The 21,201-nt window shown below is 37.8% G+C and overlaps 1 long non-coding RNA gene across 1 annotated transcript; it reads right to left on the bottom strand.

Annotated features, from left to right (window-relative positions):
- Positions 1-5,175: 5,175 nt before the first annotated feature.
- Positions 5,176-7,870, bottom strand: LOC122063365. The gene is made up of 2 exons (XR_006135312.1): positions 6,267-7,870; positions 5,176-6,171 (listed from the first exon to the last, which is right to left on the bottom strand). It is a non-coding gene; the product is annotated as an uncharacterized LOC122063365 (long non-coding RNA).
- Between the last annotated feature and the right edge of the window lie 13,331 nt (positions 7,871-21,201).

Raw genomic sequence — 21,201 nt, 5'->3', positions numbered from 1 at the left:
GGGCCACCTTCAAGAGCGAAAAGCATGTCGGTATCCAAAGAGAATTTAAAGATGAAAATCCCATTGTTGAGCAAAAAGGTATCCAAATGTCCCGAGAGGCGCCACTGTTTGGAGAGGGAAGCCTTGACGATGTTGTACGGGGGCCTGCTACCCATAAAATGTCCGAGGATACAAAGTTTCCATTTATCTATGTCAGCGTCAAGAAGACCCGTGGGACAGTGACCAACTTTTTTTCCGTCGACTATGGAGGGAGGGATAAAACCCAAAGAAAGGCCATTCCGGGAGGAGGGAGGGGAAGGGCTAACAACAGAGACCCATGGCTTGTCCAGGGGGTAAGGGAAGGCGAGGGAGGGGCTGGGTCCAGGGAGGGGGGAGAGATGGAAGGTGAAGGAAGGTGGAGGTTTGCTGGAGGTTCGGATGGGGGGAAGGGGGCAAGGGAGGTAAGGATAGGGGGGAGGGGTTTAAGGATGCCAGCGGGGTGAGCCGCCAGAGGGGGTGGAGTTTGCATAGCAGGTCAAGTCATGGGGAAAGGGGGGGGGAGCTGCTCTCACCCGTCAACTCAATCATGGCTGCTTAGTTAATTACCCATTTGAACCATGTCTTGAGAAATTTACTAGAACTGATGTTAGTAATCCAGCTTAGCTTTTTCTCTTTCTTTATAAGTGTCTTATATTGAATTAGGGGCCCCGTCTCTAGCTATTTTTTTCTTATCTCTTCAGGATAAACTTACCTGTAATTCAATCCTTATGCTATCCTATTACTGGCTGCAAATGCCATAAATACATGTACAGGTGATGCAACCATGGACTCAAAAACCCCAATTTTGGGTCGCTATGAGCCCACCCAAGTGTACAATAGTCAAGTATTAAAGAATGATGATAATTCTGAAAAAAAAACATAAGGTTGCAAAGTAGGCTGGATATTTGGTAATAAAATATAACCTTAACGGGTCGATAAGGTAGTCAAGAAGGAATGGGCATCATAGGAAATACCAATAAAAGAAATAAGGGTAATCCTGACACTAGATGAAATAACGATAGGAACAAGGATAAAGAGTAAAGAGGGAGTATTCTAGGAAAGAAAAGAACTGTGATAGCATTCAAAACATTAGCACCAAGTCATCTTCTTCCCAACGATATCAAGAAGCGACCAGCAGTAAACCAGCATAGGAACAGGTGTTAGATCTCAACCAAATACGCTTGTATTGACACAAATTTCATGGAGGTCGATATCCCAATGCTCCACTGATTCCAGCCCACAATACCTTGAGCCAGCAGCTGGAGATTCGTCTAAAAAATTCAGAAACAGATTCTGGCGGAATAATGCAGGAATCTGTCAAGTTCCTGCTCCCTCCTTCCCGGCCCTCTTGCTTACTATGATTTTGCTTTCCACAAGACCATGTGCGATCATGTAATACCAGACCTGATAGTTGACATAGTTTTCATGCTCCACGCGGGTCCTGATCACAAGACTCCACAGGATGGGGCACCCATAGGATAAGTAGCATCACACCAACTCTAAAATAGAAAGGATTAAGGACGAGAGAGGGTACTTCGGTTCTCTTGGGTTGCAACTACCACCCAAAACAGGGAATTGCAGGTATGGGCAGATGAGGGATAAGGAGAAGAATAGGAAAATAACAGGAGGGAGGAGAATTCAACTAAGGGGAAATGAGAGATGAAAGGAGGGGAAAAGAAGAAGAATAACAGAAGAGAAGGGGAACCAGATCAAAGGGAAGAGAGAGAGAGAGAGAGAGAGAGAGAGAGAGAGGGGGAGAGGGGAAGGAAGGGACCAGCAAAAGCCATGCAGGCAACAGTCAAACCAACTCAAATTTTCATCCTTCAAATCTAAGTCCCAATAGTAGTGTACACGCATATAAATAAAAATAAATAAATAAAAATCTATTCTAGTTTGAAAACTCCATACAATTAGGAAACTAAATCCTACATAGCTATCTCCTACTTGAACTACCCAAATAAAATAAAAGATTGCATGTAAATCCCAAAATTGAAATAAATAAAATCCTAGAACATTCTACTAGACTTAAGACCCAAATTTGAACCTGGTTCTCGGTCTGGGAAACAGGTTCAAGGCTGTTCAACCACATCTCTGAGTTCGGCTATGGTTCAGTGTTTGCTTGGTGGATTCCATGAAAGAGGCTCTAGTGGATTCCTGGTCGATTATCTTGTCTATTTCTTCTTTATTCACTCCAACTTCAGGACAGATCTATCCCTTCCTATTGCCTGAGATGGTATGAATTTGCTATTTCTGATTCTTTGATGTTCAGCTATAGATCTGAAAGCTCTCCAGTTGATGGATTAGTTCTGAGGTGTTATTAGTTTTCCTAGAACCTAATGCAGATCAAAAAATGGATCTGCTATAGTGAGCTTAAGAGAGAGAATAAGAGAAGAAGAAAGAGAAGATAAGGGGCTGTGAACAGTAAGGAGAGAGGAAAAGGGGGGAAGGACACATGGCCAGCAGTCGCACACCATATTGGTAACTCCAACTAACTTCGATCCATTATTCAAAACTAAATTCCAATGTAGGTTAACATGCATATAAATAGAAAAATAGAATTCTTAAGAAATAGTAACTCTTAAAATAAGAAACTAAAATAAACTCAAACAAAGAAACCCAATATCCGTAATCTACCCAAACTAATGAAAGATTATATAATTATCCAAAATAGAAATACATCCAAAAGTATTCTACTAGACAAAATCTTACCAAATTCTTCTAGAAAACTGAAACTAGAACCAAATCAAAAAAAATGATGCTGACTAAAAAAAAACTGGCCTAAACATTAACACTGAAAAATAATAAACAAAGGACTCTTTCTAGAATAAATAAACTTACTTGCCAACACATAGGACCCACACAATCTTACATAGATACATAATCCGGTGCGCCCCCCCAAAAAAAATCCTAACTTCAGTCTTAAAAAAGAGGCCCATAACATTACAAAACCCAAAAATAAAAGGCCAAAGGCCCATAGAATCGAACCATGGGCCAAAATAGAGTCTTCTAGGACCCATATGGGCACAATTAACTGCATCAATTCCCCTGGTGTTGAGAAAAACTCACCCACGGATTTTGTAGAATGGTAGGGATAAGAACACTTTAATGGGTGCTTGTAGCTCATTATCTTCAACTCGAACAAATTCCAAAATATAAAATCTTCAACCGACTGTCCGTCTTAAAACATGTGAGGAAGAACAAAATCATGATATGGAACGTGCAATAGTATCTTTCACAATCTTGTTTTCTGCTCTAAGGGACTAAACTTCCTCAATAAGTTCAGGAAAAACTGCAAGTTCTTCATCTTGTTTGATCTCTTCCAACTCCTTTTCTGGCTGCACTGTTGACAACTTGACGTTGCTATGATTGGCTTTAAAGAGCTATCGCATTGCATCCGTTTTAAGACAACAGTTTGCTGTAGATGACGGAGATTTACATAAATTTGCTTCATGATCGAGAACACCTTGTCGAGCTCCAAGCCCAAGCCATGAGTGACCCACTACAATGACGTATTTAGGAGAAGAGAACATGCGATACTGTGCCCCATTGAAATAAGAACTCAACGAAATTATCACCATCAAAATTAATGAAGATTTCACCCCACGTTTGATTGTGAAACTAGACTTTCTACCCAAAAAAAAAAAAAAAGATTTTGAAACTAGACTTTCACTAAGCCCCTACAATAAATAGAAAAGAATTCTTTCCATTGGGCAAATGACCTCTAGTTTGGAAAGCAAAGGTATCCATTTGGTAGGCTCTGATATGAAATAAAGTGGATCAAAAGAAGGATTGGCTATGGTGAGCTTAAGAAAGAGAAAAAGATAAAAAGAAAGAGAAGACAAGAGGTTGTTCCAGGGCTGTGAACAGAACTTGTGAACAATAGGTAGGAGAGAAAAGGAAAGGAAGGAGAAAACCGCATTGGTAACTCAAACTTCATTCCATTATTCAAAACTAAACTCCGGTGCATTCCAACATGCATATTAATAGGAAAATAAAATACCTCAAACAGGGAAATCCAATATCCGATGTAATCTACCCAAAATAAATAAAATATTAAATGATAAACCCAAAATAGATAAATCCGAAGTATCCTACTAAACCCAATCTTACCTAAAGGTCCTAAACCTTCTAGAAAACTGAAAATATAAGGAAATCAAAAAGGATGCTAACTAAAAAAAAATTGGCCTAAACATTAAGACACAAAATACTTAACGGATGACACTTTCTAGATTAAATTAACTTACTTAACAGAACATGGACCCACACAATCTTATTTTTATACTTGATCCCTTGTAACCCCTTAAATCCTGACTTTTTGGCTTATAAAAGTGGCTCATTACATTAAACCAAAAAATAAAAGGCCTAAGGCCCATATAATCAAACCATGGGCCAAAAAAGGTCTTCCGAAACCCAATTGGACACCATTAACTACATTGATAGCACTAGGACTTCTCCATAATTCCATATTTAGTCATCAAAAAAAATTTCGATTTCTGCATGCTATATAATGCAATCTGAAAATTTAGATTATGGATCTCATATGCAAGCAAGCCCAATGATCAAATTTGTGATCAGATCTGATATATAGGAAGCAATTGAGTTGTTAAAGGAAGAAATCGGATCGATGGAAAGGGGCGGAAAGAAATGAGACCGGTCTTCTTCGAAGGAAGAAAAGATCAGACAATAGAAGGGAAGATTAGAAATCAAGTATGGGATACCAATCCAGCATGCACTGCTCAACAGCATCAAATCTCTTTAAAAAAACTCATATTCTTTACTCAAATCATCTCTAATTGAAGGGGGTGCATTACATATATAAAGAGCTAAAATTCATAATTTGAGACTATGACTCATGAAAAGGACTCCTAATCACACCCACACACTCAATAAAGTAAATAAACTAAAAACGGAACTCTATCTAGCTATTAAGTATTCTAATCTAACTCAAACACTTAACCATTAATCTCGTGTAAAGGGAAGAAGAATGGGACCTATTATGGGACATACAATGCATTATAGACGTATGATCATCACATTCAACCGGGTTATTCTATTACTTAAACCAAAATACTTATTAACACAGCTATACATTTACACATAACTTCTACCCCGAGCACACACAATGGAGCCATCAACAGTCCAATAGAGGTCTCTATAGACAAAAACAACACATTTATAAGATGAATTAAATATTCCATAATTCACAAATTGTAACTTTATCCACACTTTATGGACTTATAAATTAGGCCCATTATGGTGAAACCCAAAAAAAAAATCCCAACCTATAATTACACAAAGGTTAATATCAGCCCATTGGACTGCCAGCAACACCTTATGAGCCTCCCAAGTTTGCGCATAGACCTCCTTATGGCATTCTTGTCTATTGCAACTGCATCACTATATCTATATTTAGAATAAGGTTATCAATAGGAATTTGGAACTATTTGACTATTTTGTGCTGAATTATCATATTTCTTTCGATTCTGACTTGATCTCTTAATCTTGAAATCTGCTCTATTAATCTACAGATAGCATATTTTGGTTCTGGTTTCTGAGATCTTCTGCAGAATCATTCTACAGGTTCTAAACAGCTCTCAATCAGAATTCTGTGTTGTCCTGTTACTGTTGATACGTTACCCAGGTAAAAAACACCCTGTTGGGTTTGGTTATGAGCTCACTTAAGATAGTAAAGGTTCAATTTGCAAGAGTAATGGCAACTATGAAATTTATATCTCAATGCAGCACTCATTAAAGGAAAGTAACAAATGATGACATAATTTATAAGAGTTCAAAATAAGAGAAAGGAAACAACAAAGGAATGTAATGTGTAAGTGATGGGAGGGTAAACTTGGAACTAAAAACAAAATAGGGACAAACAGAAATAAGGATGGAACGAAGGGGTAATATGGGAAACCAATTCTCAAAGACAAGTCATGGGGTTGGAGGGAATCACCTTCAACCTCCCAACCAGCAAGGCCACGGAAGGGGAGTTTGTTTCAGAGATGAAGATCTTGCTCAATAGAAGTCCCATTGAAGTGAAACTTTGAGAGAGAGATCGTAGGGAAGAGGAGAGAAGAAGAGATGGGAGCTATGGATTGCGTCGAAGAATAAAAGGCAGTGCAAGCGTAGCAGGTTCTTGCTTTCTTTGAACAACTGTAAGGAAATTTCGAAAATTAGGTCATTGTCAACGTCAAGAATAAAAGGCAGTGATGGGATTGGAGACTACAAAAATCATAAAAAGAATAAACCTTGCAGAGCTCTGTAAAACGAGCTTCCATGCCACCACTGTCGTCGGAATGCAAGTTAGCCGTAGAACTCATGGGTTTAAGGTCTTCTTCCATCTTTTTCAATATAGTTGGGCAGAAGATAGAATCAGACTATAGCTCTCTCTCTCTTCTCAAACCCTGTATTACACTATCACCATTTCTTGATTATAACCTCGAACGATCACCAACAGAAACCATGAATTTAAGGAAAATATCGAGACGAAGAAAGAGCTCACGTTTTGAATGTAAAGAACCAGAAGTGATCTTAAAATTCTCTCCTTTCTAGATCCACAGCCGAAAATCTGACAGGAAATAACAGCAAAAGCCCTGACAATAAGACGATATTCGCTATCGGAAGTTGGCGACTCTGATCGAATAGAGCCCAAAGGGTGAAATGGGTTCAAACCTTATGTTGGAAGCACAAACCCTCTTCTCTTCCCACTCTTTTCACTCTCTCTCTCTCTCTCTCTCTCTCTCTGGAACCTTTTCTAATTTTCTCCTTTTTTATGAAACGCTCTTGATGCTCACGCGGGAAAAACATGACATAACCCAGATCCCACCCCTCCGTATGGTGGGGAAGAAACAGTCACAAGAAGGAAAAATAGGAGTGAAATAGGGCCGGATTTTTAAAACCTCAGTCCAAATTTTAATCTTCTAACCTCAATCCAAGTCCAATTCAATTTTGAGGTCGGATTAAGAGATTTAACCCAGGACTAACCCTGCGTGGCTCAATCCATCTCAGCTCAACTCTACTTAAACCTAATTGGGTTGGGCTGGGCCAAGTTGCGCCTGATTAACACTATTGATTATAGTTAATTATTATACAGTAACAGAAGTTCTTAAAAAAAATTAATATCAATTTGCATAGAAATTGTTATGCTGGAAAAACGAATTTGTTATGTGTAGCAACACCGCATAGCCCAATGAATGGGACACATGGATTGGTGGATCTGGTAATGGTGGCAGTGCCAGAGCAAATGATGTAGGTATAGGGTGTGTGGAAGGAGATTCCTCCAAGAAAGTTCTAGAATAAACACGAACATAAATAAAGAGAGACGAAAAAGATTTAAATTAGATGATTTGATAAAAGAAAGAAAAATAAACACTTTCATGGACACTCTAGGCAGAGATGAACACTCTAGTAGAGCGGAAAAATAGTATTTCACTTCAAATTTCCTTACAAAAATGTGACCATAACTATTATTTGGACACATTTGCCCCCCTTCAGATAAATATTATTATAAAATATATGTTATATAACTATTTGTGCCATAACCTTATTACTAAGTTTAAGTGCAATCCTTCTGATCTTGAGAGGGGATGAAAAAATGCTCGAATACTGGCAATTACTGTCATGTGGCAATATATTTGGTGCTCAAATTTTAGCATCATGTAAGTACGTCAATCCCTATCTATATTAAAAAGGAAAAAGGTTGCAAATTAAAACAAAATACAAAGGAATCATATGTGTTGGCAAATTCAAGTGCATGCTTAAATTTTATTATCATATAGGATCCATCAGCCAAGGACTAAAGTATCGGTAGTGGTGGCCGTATCGGAGGGTATCATATTGTATTGGAGATACGCTAAAGATACGCACATAAATGGATATGAAACACTTTTTTATACATTTTTGCATTAAAAAATTTTATTAAAAAAATCTATAAACAACATGTATTATGCATAAACACTAAATTAAGAGTATCGCACTAAGAATCAAAGGTTTGTAGTTGTCCCATAAATGTAAAATCATTGTTCCTAACATTGATTTCCACTTTAGTTAGACAAAAAAAAAATGTTTGGCACAGCAACTTTAGAACAAAAACCCCTAAAAAAATCGTGTTTTTTTTTTAAATGACCCATCTTGGCCATTATATGACTGTATCAGTACGTATCATACCATATCGGTGAATACATACCGATACACACTGAAACATATATTTCACCTAGATTTTTTTTTTTCATAATCGATATGTATCGGTGCATATCGATGTGTATCAGTGGTGTATCGCTGCATATCGTTATGTATAATAGAATACATATTGATACGAAAGGATTTGAAAATTTTCATATATCGTCTTGATAAGGGCTGCTACAGATACGTATCAACCGATATGGTATAACACGTATCGATACTTAAAACCATGTCATCAGCCCCAAAGGAGAGGTGGAGTCTACAAACTATAACAAGCTATAGACGAAGCATATGTGCTAGCATATTTATGTAAATGCATATTATATAAATAAGTTATGGAAAAAGGTTCTCTGATCTCTTTATATCTCTCTCCTCACAATAAATGACTTATCTGCCCACACCTACGAAACAATTTCATCACTCCTCATTGGTGCATTCTCTATGCCACTTGCTTAAAACCCCTTCTACCATAAGTTATATATGAGTGACATGGATAGTGATGTTTGAGAGAGAGAGAGAGAGAGATACCTATCAATGGAAAAATGAAGACTAAAGGGAGCAAGAGTTATGTTTAAAATAAAAAAAGGAAGAGCTAGGAAGATATTTATACTTAGGATCAAATACATGTAATGATATTCATGAAGCCTTCACACTCCCTCCACCATGGAAAGATATTCATTATTCTATTTTTTTTCCACTTCAAAATTTTTTGTATGTATGTAATGGTATGAAGTAATGAGTTAATTTAACCTAAAGACAAATTAAATTAGTAATGGAAGAGTAATATTGAGAAATGAGAAGGTTAGTAATGCTTTAACCACTCCTTAAATATAGTTTGGGCTTGTTAAAAGGGAACAGTCATTCCGGGACTAATGGAGTATTATAATATAGGAGTTGATAAAAAATATAAAATTCAAGATCTAATTTTCACTAAAAAAAATAATTGCGAGCAAGGGACTGGTGCCTTTTAATATATACATATGGATTTTAGCACTAGTTTTAAAAATCATGGTCAAAACATAGATAAAAAGACAACATAAACGTGAAAAGAATGATAACAATTCAATTGTTAGGGAATGCATAATACACAATGAATTATATGATTAAGTTGGATCATGAAATTCGACATATGACTAATCAAGAGGGTGAGTATAAACTAAATATTCATATTTGCAGCATGGACCCTCCAAGTGGCAAAATTACAAACACTTGTATTGCTTTTACATAATTGCATGTCTTATGCTACTTTTGCCTTTATTTCACTTAATAATCTTTCAAGCTTATACTAACATTAAATTGCAAAAAATGTAGCAATAAGATGTGCTTCCACCATGGTATGGTTTTTTTTTTTGGGTAAGTTCCATAAGAGTATAACATCTATGGTTCTATACTAATGAAAGCCACATGGCAAATGTTCTAGCAAATTCCAATCATCTGAATAGGTAATCCTCCTCCTTAATATTGCTATATATGTCAAATTCAATGATCAAATTTATTATATGTATTACTTTTTATCTTTTAATAATAATTAATTGACCAAAATATAGCAAATGTTCTGACAACTTCCAACCACATGATTGGGTAGTGCTCCTCATGATTATCAACCATATTCCAATAGTGGTCAAAGTTCCAATGTGAATTACAAGTAATTCGTAACTTTAACTATCTATTTTATTTTCTAGGAATATTGGTAGAATAAGTTACAGTCATTTCAACCACTAGGGTAAAAGAACCTTGTCAATTTGGCATAGCAAACACCTAGATTGGTGTAGGCGTGAAAAAATCACATTGCCCCTTCCGTATGTGTGCTAAAGATACTCTTGTGCATTCTTCCATTGACTCTTGCGTCTGGCATACCCTATGCTAGATTGGCAAAGTTCTTTTTCCCTAAACATTATATAAAAACAATAAATACATATTTTTTTGGCAAACTAAATGTTGGGCAATAGTTTATTCTTTTTTTTTTTTACTAAAAATAGTATATTCTATCTCTTAGATCATTTAGGTTAAAATATATTTTAATATTTAAGTTTTTTGTCTATGAATGATTTCATTATAAGACATGTTGTCCATGTTAGCATCAATCATGCAATGCCACCGCCCCATTAACTTTGGCATAATATTGTCCTCTTTGGCCAATGGGTCTCAAGGATTTAAAATGTTTTGTACCATGTTAAGGAGGCTAAAAGTTATTAACTAGTCCAACAACCTCTCCCTAAGTGATGTGAGACTAAAGTTTGCACACGCCCATCAATCTTTCAAATCTCTTGATACTTGTCGTATTCTTGGTGAAGACATCTCCCCGATCTCCTAGACAAGTCTGGAACTTGCCATATTATTGGGTGTCATAAATCAAAATGGTGAGCTTTAGAGCAATCAAATGTCCGCCTAGAATTGAGATATAAATATTTCAAATTTGGTTGAAATTTAAACTCTTAAGCAATCTTCATCAATGGTAAAAAAAAAAAAAAAAAAAAGATTGGTAACTACTAATATGTTCTTACCAAAAAAAAAAAAAAGTTGCAAAGATATGGAGAGTCATATAATGGAGATGGGAATCTTGCACGTGGCTAATTTAAGAAAGAACCATTAAACTTGACATGTGGCAAGTCCAAGGTGGTAACATTAAGTGTTGACAATATTGTAATTTACAATTTTTGTCTAACCTTCACTACCTTTTTTTTTTTTTTTTTTTGCTAATGATGAACCCTTTAAATCTGTTTGGTTTACGATTCAAGCCAAAGAGTAAACCCTAGTTACACACAACACCTAACCCATATAACAGATTAGTCACATGTAAACTTGAGCTTGAGACATCTGTTAACACACAATGCCTTTGGACTAGCAGAGTTCACCCGAGTGTTATCTAACCTTCACTACCAAACTACACTTTGGCATCATTTTACATTTAGGAGGTTAAAATTTCATTCCTTGTGAAAATGATATATATACTTTCTAATTTTTACTTAACTATAGGCCTCTTTGTTTTGATGTAAAATTTTATGCGAAAATGATGTTTAACATAAAAATTTCCCTTTTTTAAATGTTGTTTTTGCAATTTTCTATTGAAATAAACAACGAAAAATCCTCTTTCATGAGATGATTTTTCTTTCACAAAAAATTTTCCTTTTTCAAATGTTGTTTTTGCAATTTTCTGTTGAAATAAACAACGAAAAATCCTCTTTCGTGAGATGATTTTTCTTTCGCGCCTTTGCATATGGAAAACATGGAGTTAAGAAAAAAAAAAAAGAATAAATGAAATGAAAAAATGTTTATTACTCCATCCATATGCAATGTATGGGCCTCCTAAAAATCAATAAATATAAGTAGATACTCCTAATCTCATTGATTATCTTTTCTTTTCTTACAAAACCCATAAATTAAGCACAATATTTTATTTTTTTATTTTTTGGAATAAGGAAATTAAACATAGTAATGGTGGTAAATTAATAACCTTACCCTTCCTTACTTTTGGAGCAAAAGGGTATTAATTTTTTGTCCTATAAGCAAACAATGAGGTTAAGGGTAGGCATTAGATACCAACCATGTTGCTGCTGGTTAGCCATAGATCAATAAATTATAATAATTCAATCTTAAATGGACATCCTATTTCATTTATCTTTCTTAAACCACCAAAGACACATATGATGAATGAAGTAAGTGCTCAAATTCAGTCCAAAGAAAAATTTATCTATTATTTATCATTCGAGATTCATCAAAAGGCTATTAAGTTAAAGACAGAGAATTCAACTTTCCAAAATTCAGGTTAAGAATTTTCAGTCCAAGCCTGAAAATGAAGTTTACTAGATTCTAAATGTCTTTTCGTCTCGACAATCTCACACTATCACACTATCACACTTCCTTATGAGGAGGGATTTTTTTTGAATAAAAAATTCATACAAAAACTTGAGTAGCTCAAATGCCTACTCGATTTTGAGAAATTTGTCAAAAAGAGATTCCTGACTTACTTGCTAAAGGTCTAATTAGACCAAGTGAATCTTTTTGGAGTTGCACAGCCTTTTACAGAGAAAATAATGGTGAAATTGAACAAGGAGCTCCAAGATTTGTTATAAATTATAAGCATTTAAATAAGGTGCTAAAATGACCTAGTACCCTCTCCCTAAAAAAGGAATCTTCTAAATCGACTTTATGCATCTCATTTTTTTTTTTCAAAATTTGTTATAAAGTCAGGATATTGGCAAATTCAGTATAAAACTACTTTTGTTGTCCTTTTTCAGGAAATACGAATGAATATCATGCCATTTGGGCTAAAAAACGCCCCTTTGAATTTTAAAATATCATGAATCAAAATTTTAATTAATATTCACATTTCATAGTTGTTTACATTTATGATTTTCTTATCTATTCCTAAAACATTTCTTAATATTGGAAACATCTTAATATTTTATTTCTAGTGATCAAGAAGGTAGGAGTAGTTATTTTTGCTAAGAAAGTAAAGTTGTTTCAAAAAATTATACGTTTTCTTGGCCGTTACATTTCTCTTGGATCTATTTTTCCCATCGAGCATGCTATTCAGTTCACTGATAACAAAACTCAATTATCACCGATAAATTTCCAAATGAAATTAATGATAAAACTAATTACAGAGATTTCTTGGAAGTCTCAATTATATTAATGAATTTTACAAAGATTTGGATAAAGATGCCAAATAATTATTTAATAGGCTTAAATCCTAGCTTGAACCATGGACAGCCAAATGCTTTGCTGCTCTTAGAAAATCAAAGTTAAAGCAAGAACTTTTGTGCTTAGCACAACCAAACTGTTTTAAAATAGTTGAACCAAATGCTTTTGAGTATGGTTTTGGTGGGATACTAAAGCAACATTGTCCTACTCTCCCTAAAGTGGCATCGGTTTGTTTTACTAAGAATTTATTGATCTACAAGTTGTGGCCAATCCAAACCTATTCCTAAATTGCTTAATGTACAGACTACGACCAGCCCACTTAGATTGTGTTTTGTATGCATTATTGAAAAAGATTCTTTGTATAACATATCTTGAACAACAATTTTCTCTATTTTCTCATTTCAAAATGCAATTTAGACCCAAAATTCTGTATAAGTTCAAGACACATAAGTGCACTAACCATATTTCGGCTCGTGAGCAATCCATAGATATTGATAGAAAATAAATAAGTATTCAAAACAAGTACATGTTCGAGCATCATTGACCAACCCCTCATCAATCTCTATTCCAAGAATGCATACCAAATATAACCTTAGTGTCCGTTCCTAAATATATATGATCTATAAAGGATTGCTTCAGCCTTCTCACTCTTTTTTTCTTTTAGAACTTTTCTCATTTCACTTATTTAACAACAAGGTAATTAGATTTTTTTTTTTTCCCTTTACCCATGTGTGGCCAAGTAAGGAAGGAGACCCTTTACATCTTTTTGGAGGTAATTAAGTCATTATTTGGCATGTTGCCACCCCTACCTCTACATAAGATGAGTTGCTCTAATAACTTGTCATATATCTCTACACACAACAAATTGTGATACACATTATTTATTAGGAAGAAAGAATGTTACACCCGTGCCCAAAACCCTGGGTAAATTTAAACTTTTGGACATAGGTAATACAACCCGGGTGACAACCACTAGTAACTTATAGATTTTGCCCGACTCATTGTATGAAAGGACTACAAACCATTGAAGGAGTTAGGGTATGTACTCTAATATTGAAGAGAATTTCCCAAACTTTATTAGTGAAATGTACCAAGAGGTGGGGCCCACATAGTGAAAATAACTTGGAAGGGCCCCATTCAACGAATGGGCTATTTCCCACACCATTGTGACCAAATCAGCCTTCACTGGCTGATTTGAGTTATTTGACCGTGGAGCCCGAGTCCTCGCACCTGTGCACCTCAAACCACTCCTAATATTTGGGACAATCTATTGGGGAATAGATTAATGTATCGGGATTGTCACACCCCGCCTCCTCTAGGCCAAGGTATGTGGCACTGGATACCCATATCCAGTCAGCCTAACCCTCCAAGATCACAGATACAGTACCCCAATCCATAAATGCCCCAAAATCACAACTAAATCAGAGTACACATATAAGATTTGTAAACTTTACTCTACTGCTGGTGATTCACTAAATGATAATTACCATTTACCAAAATTCATTTGAATTTCGATCCTAGGTATTACGAGATTATAAATAATACATAAGGATAAATGACTGACAATAAGGAAGCGATGTCCATCAGCACGGTGTCTCGTGGACACAAGCCTTACCGTTGCCACCGAAGTCCTAAGCCGGCCTCTGCACTGGTTCCACCATTTAAAAATGTTGTAACAAATGGGGTGAGCTTCCACGAAGCCCAGTGAGGGGTACACACACACCCATGCATCCACAACAATCAATAAAATAAAAACAAGCATAAATGCTCACCCACAACAATATTAATGCAATTAGATGAATGAAATGACATGATCCGGTTTTAGAAAACAATTCTAAGCAACAATTTCTAAGTCCAAAGGGGTATAAGTGCTACTGCAACATAGGTGTTATCCCCAGTCATGAATGTACGTTATCAGTCCCCAGGGATAAAAGCTAGTTACTAGTCAGGAGCGTGCCGATTCCAGAACCACATCGTTACCCAGCAAACCCCTTAATAATAACCCTCTCATAATACCACTACATTGAATCCAACATCGCATGTAAGGTATACCCGTCACCGAATCAAACATCGCGTGCGGGTCTGTCATAACGCTGGCATCTTCTCACTTCAGTCATCGAAAATCATTCCCAACCATGGACCATCAGACGAGAGGATTAGCCAATATGTAAACCCCTATTGGCAAGGGTCATAGAACCAAGGTGGTTATCCTAGCCTAATACATTCTAATATGCCACAACACAATTCAATCACACTCACACAAACCCTGAGCATGCAGTGTCGCCGGAACCAACCATTGGCCACCCTGCACCCCAGTCACACACACACACTCACCCTGAGCATACAGTGCCTCCGACACCAACCATTGGCCACCCTGCACCCTAGTCACACACACACACACTCACATACTCACCCTGAACATGCAGTGCCGCCGGCACCAACCTTTGGCCACCCTGCACCCCAGTTACACACACACACACACACACCTTAAGCATGCAGTGCCGCCGGCACCAACCATTGGCCACCCTGCACCCTAGTCACACACACACACACACACACACTCACATACTCACCCTGAGCATGCAGTGCCGTCGGCACCAACCGTTGGCCACCCTGCACCCCAGTCACACACACACACACCTTGAGTATACAGTGCCATCGGCACCAATCGTTGGCCACCCTGCACCCCAGTCACACACACACTCACCCTGAGCATGCAGTGCCATCGGCACCAACTGTTGGCCACCCTGTACCCCAGTCTCACACACACACACACACACACACACTCACCTTGAGCATGTAGTGCCACCGGTACCAACCATTGGCCACTCTGCATCCTAGTCACACACACACACATGCACAATCATAATCCACATTCTCATGCCACATCAACACTTTACATAAGGAATAATATAATAATATAAAAAATGATATAATTCATCCACATATGCATTATGATACAAGCATTCCATAAAAGCACACAAAATCCCCTCACCTCGAGTTTTAGATGGCTGTAGATAGTTGATGGTTTCGTGTTGTGTGCTCCCGTCACTTCTCGGTTCCACTCCTAGGACACATAGAGTTTTTAGGTTATTTAGTTATCTATAGGGGAGTGAGACACTAGGACCCGTGCACCAATAAAAAGATTAAAAATTAGCTTTAAAATGGTTCACCTCATCCACTGGTGAGTTCACCGGTGGACAAATCAGAAAGGGATGCAAATCCTGTAATATTTTCACCGGTGGATGCTCACCAGTGGATGCTCATCCGCTGATGGGTTCACCGGTGGATGGATCTGCAAGGTCTGAAAACCTCAAAATTATATCTATAGTGTTCACCGGTGGATGGTTACTACCTTCACCGGCTAGCCGGTGACCATCAGCTGATGAAGTTAAAATCAGGGTTTCCTTACCCAGATCAACCCTATAGGCCATGTGGCCCCGGTGTATGGTGGTGGAGTGCATGTTGTTTAGTAGGGTGTCATTTCCCAACTTTATTCTCTCTCTTCACTTTTACATAGTTTATAGCTTATGTTTTTGTGATTTTTAGAGTGGGTTTGTATGTGGGGCACTCACACACACCACACCTAGCTTAGGTCTAGTGTAATTGGTGGGTCAATTTACATAGAGTCATAAGATAGACTCAAATCCCCATTTTTCAAGTCTAGGTTAACCTAAATTGAGGAATATCGGTTGGGGGGGGTTCATGTAGTGACCATCAATTGCTTGTGTGATCACTCAAATCCATTATTCATGTGTTTAATTTTATTTTCCCCAACCTAATTTTGGGTTTGGGATAACTAGTTGTAGGGGACTTGGCAACTTCCCAAATCCTAGGGTTTTAGGTTGCCAAATTTGGGGGTTTTCATGTAAGATGCCTTCCCACTCCATGGTGAATGATTAACTTGTTTGATTAGGTCCCTCACACCAAAATCCCCCATTCAATTTGTAGATTGGGTATGTGGGTAGAGGGATTTTGATTAGGATTTTCCCCAACCTAGCCTAGGTCAAGAATGGGGTATGAGAGAGGGAGAGAATTATCTAAATGATAGAGAGAGGAACTTACCTTCAATGATAGGTTCTCCCTTTGCTTCCCTCTTCTTCCTCCTCCTTTGCCTTCCTTCTCCTCCTCCTTCTTTTTCTTTCTCCCTTTCTTTGTTTCTATTTTGGTAGGAGAAGAAATGAATGGTAAGAGTCCTATTTATAGCCACTTAAGTCCCATTAAGGGTTGTTTGGGGAATTAATGGGTTTTTACCCAATACCGGGTTATTCCACTATTCGACACTAACGGGCCCACCTTAGAGTGTCTGGATACATTAATCTATTCCCCAATAGGTTGTCCAAACTATTGGGGGTGGTTTGATGTGCACGGGTACGAAGACCTGGGTCTCATGGAAAATTAACCAGTTTTTGGCCAGTATTCTCACCAGAGGGTGTTCACCAGTGGATGCTCCATCAGTCGGTGACCATCAGCCAGTGAAGGCGAACTTGTCACCCTAATGGTTCCTTAATTTGAGTGGGGCCTTTTCAAGATGTTTTCAGTGTGTGGGCTCCACCTCTTGGTACATTTCACTAACAAGGTTTGGGGAAATTCTCTTCAATGGTAGAGTACATATCTTAACTTCTTCAATGGTTTGTAGTCCTTCCATGTAATAAGCCGGGAAAATCCATAAGTTACTAGTGGTTGTCACCTGGTTGCATCATCCATATACATAAGTTGAAATCAACCCGAGTTTTTGGGCATGGGTATAACATGGACACCACGAGGTGGGCCCGTTAGTAGCAAATGACGAATAAACCCGGTAATGAGTGAAAACCCACTATTTCCCCAAACAACCCTTAAGTGACTTAAGTGGCTACAAATACACTTTTGCTTCTTCAATTCTCCCTACCTAAAACGTTGGAGAAGAAGAAGGAGAAAGGGAGGGAAGAAGGAGAAGGAAGAAGGAAGGGCTTAGGGTTCCTATTAACTAAGGTAAGACTATCTTCTCTACCCCTCTCCACACACACACCCACACACACAAGTCTCCCTCTTTCTTCCCCATTTTCTACTCTCCATTAAACCCAATGGGGAACTCCAACCGAAATTGACCTCCATACTCACCTATACTACAAATTGGGAGGGGGATTTGGTGTGGAAGACTTCCCTTAGCATGAGTAAGGGTTCAATTTAAGACCAAAACCCAACCCTAGTAAAATCCCCATCTAAAATCCATAAATTGGTAACTAAACCCTAACCGAAATTCCCTCACCCACATACCTAATCTTCAAATTGAATGGGGGATTTTGGTTTAGAGGACCTAATCAAGGAAGTTAATCACTCACCATTGAGTGTGAAGACATCTTACATGAAAAGCCCCAAATTTGGCAAACCCAAAACCTTAGGATTTGGGAATTTGTCCAAATCCTCTAAAACTAGTTATCATAAACCCAAAATTGGGTTGGGAAAATTGAAATTAAACACATGAATAATGGATTGGAGTGATCACACAAGCAATTGATGATCACTACATGAACCCCCAACAGATATTCCCCAATTTTGGTTAACTTAGACTTTAAAAAATGGGGTTTGAGTCTATCTTATGACTCTATGTATATTAACCCACCAATTACACTAAACCTAAGCTATGTGTTGTGTATGAGGGTGCCCTACATGCAAACCAACCCTAAATCACAAAATCCAATTGGTAAACTATACAAAAGAGGGAGAAGGGAGAAATGGAGTTGGAAATGTCACTACAATCGAAAAATCACACACACATTCATGCAAAGGGGCCATGTGGCCTGTGAAGCAAATCTGGGCAAGGAAACCTATATTTTGACTTCACCGGTCAGCCAATGAAACTCGGATAATCAGCCAGTGAAGCCCGAGGAAGCAAAAATTGAGTTTACACCCTCTGGATAGACCACCTTGAGAATGATTTTTAAACCCTCTTTAATGGGACATATGTCCTTGAGTCCCACTCCTCTATGGATGACTAAACTACCTTAAAAACACTATGTATCCTAGCAGTATAACCGATAAGTGACAGGAGCACACAACACGAGACCATTAACTATCTACCGCCATCTAGGACTCAAGGTGAGGGGATTTTGTGTTATTTTATGGAGTGTTTATAACAAGTCATCCACACATGCATTCATGGTAGTTGCATATTTAACTTGTTTTCCTGATTGCATATTAAATTGTGGATATTAATGATATTGTTATTTATAACATGATACATTGCATATGATAAACTTGTTCTATTTGGTGAATGTGATGTTGTGTGATAGTATGATAGTGTGTGGATGAGCATGACTATGATGTGGTATGTGTCATAATAGAATGCATCGGGTTAGGAGAATAATCACCTTGGTGCTACAGCCCTTGCCAATAGGGTTTATGTATTGGCAAATCCTACCGTCCAATGGTCCGAGGTTGGGGACGATTACGGTGATCGAGGTGAGTAGCTCCCGGCATCGTCACAAACCCATCACACGATGTTTGATTCAATGATGTGGAATTATGGGGGATTATTAATAGGGGCTTACCAGGTACCGATGTAGCCATGTAGGGACCAGTATGCTCCTGACTCGCAACTAGCTTTTATCCATGGGGGCCGATGATATACATTCGTGACTGGGGATACCACCTATGTTACAGTAGCACTAAAACCACTATATATGGACCTAGAATCTATTGGCTAGGAATTTAAATGGGGTGCTAAACCCCTCGCCAGTAGGGGTGAGGTACTGGCTATCCTATAGCTTGGGTGATCGATTGGTTTTTTGGGACTGTGGCTATAGGGTGAGATTATTCATTAGGGGTTTACGGGGTGACCGATGGATTTTCCAGAACTTGCAGGCTCCTTACTTGCAACTAGCGTATATCACTAGGTGACTGATGGGTTTTTCGGAACCAAGGATATCTCCTATGTTGCAGTAACACTCAGATCCTAATTGATATGCATGTATAATATAATTTGAATCATATTTGCATGAGGTACTAGCTGTCCTATAGCTCGGGTGGTCGATGGATTTTTCAGGACCGTGGCTATAGGGTGAGATTATTCGATAGAGGTTTGTGGGGTGATCGATGGGTTTCCGGGACTAGGGATATCCCCTATGTTGCAGCAGTACCCAAACCTTAATATTTAATTAGTTTAGTAGACAGACTTGTGTGATAATAATCAGAATCATATTTTTTTTTATTTAATCCTTATTGTTCCATTGTGTTGCATCATATGGGTATTCAATTTATCTTGTAAGTCTTTATTGTTGTATCTATAATTGTTTGTGTGTGTGTGCACCCCTCACCAGGCTTCGTGGAAGCTCACCATCATTGTTGACCCATTTTTAGATGTTGAATTTGGTAACCATTCGGAGTCTGTGATTGAGGTGTCGACTCTCTACGGAGGTGACCTCTAGGACGAGGAGCTAGCTACGCACGAGGATGGATGCATACGTGATGATTGTGCATTCGGAGCACGCTGAGGATGAGAGCATCATCTTCCATCTTGATTCTCTTTTTATTTGCATATCAGGTGTAGCCCTAGGGCATAATTGTTATTTTGATTCCGCTGTGAAAACCTTCTTTTGGTAAATATGGTAAATATCATTAGATTTCACCAATTGTGTATATTTGATTATTATTATTACCCTATGATCGTAGAATCGTTTCATAATTTATGCACTTAAAGTACTGCATCGTGGATCCTGGATGGATTTGTGGACATGTGTGTATGTCCATGTCACCAGTATTCAGGTGAGTGGAGGCAGGGTGTGACAAAGAAGGGAACCTGCTAGTGTATGCCTCTACCTAACAACGGATGCAAAAAGACTGCATTGCCTCATGCTAAAGATGCTCGTGCATGCCATCCCATTGGCTGCACTTGCTGGCATGTACCAGTACCTGTGGGTAGCATTCTCTTGCCTTATTTGAAACCTTGGATGTACAAAATATTTTCTTGATTGATTAAAATTGCTTGTTGTCAATCACATGAAAGGATATGATTGAAAGAGAGTATCTACCCTAATCTCACTAAAGTTGACAAGGATATGATGAAAGGGAGTATTACTATTTGTCAAAGTTATCAATTGTCAAACTAAATTCTAACTTGAATCCTCCGCTGCATCTATTAAAGACTTGCCAATGTCTTCTTTCTCCTTCCAAAGGCTAGCCAAATTACTAGAGCACTAGGAATAGGGTTGGGCCATTGCGGTTATGATTTGGTAACTTCTGATATTATCCGTCGAAAAACAAAAGCTACAAACTAGCATGATTGGAAAACTAGGTTTTTTGGTTTTCCCTTAAAAAAAAATGCCTGAACAAATTTGACTTACTTGAGTTACTTGTTTTTCAACAATGCAAGTGAGA

The sequence above is a fragment of the Macadamia integrifolia genome, unplaced genomic scaffold, assembly GCF_013358625.1.
Source record: "Macadamia integrifolia cultivar HAES 741 unplaced genomic scaffold, SCU_Mint_v3 scaffold1303, whole genome shotgun sequence".
Classification (NCBI taxonomy): Eukaryota; Viridiplantae; Streptophyta; class Magnoliopsida; order Proteales; family Proteaceae; genus Macadamia; species Macadamia integrifolia.
Note: the sequence above shows the minus strand (reverse complement) of the source record. Positions and strands in the feature narration are given on the sequence as shown.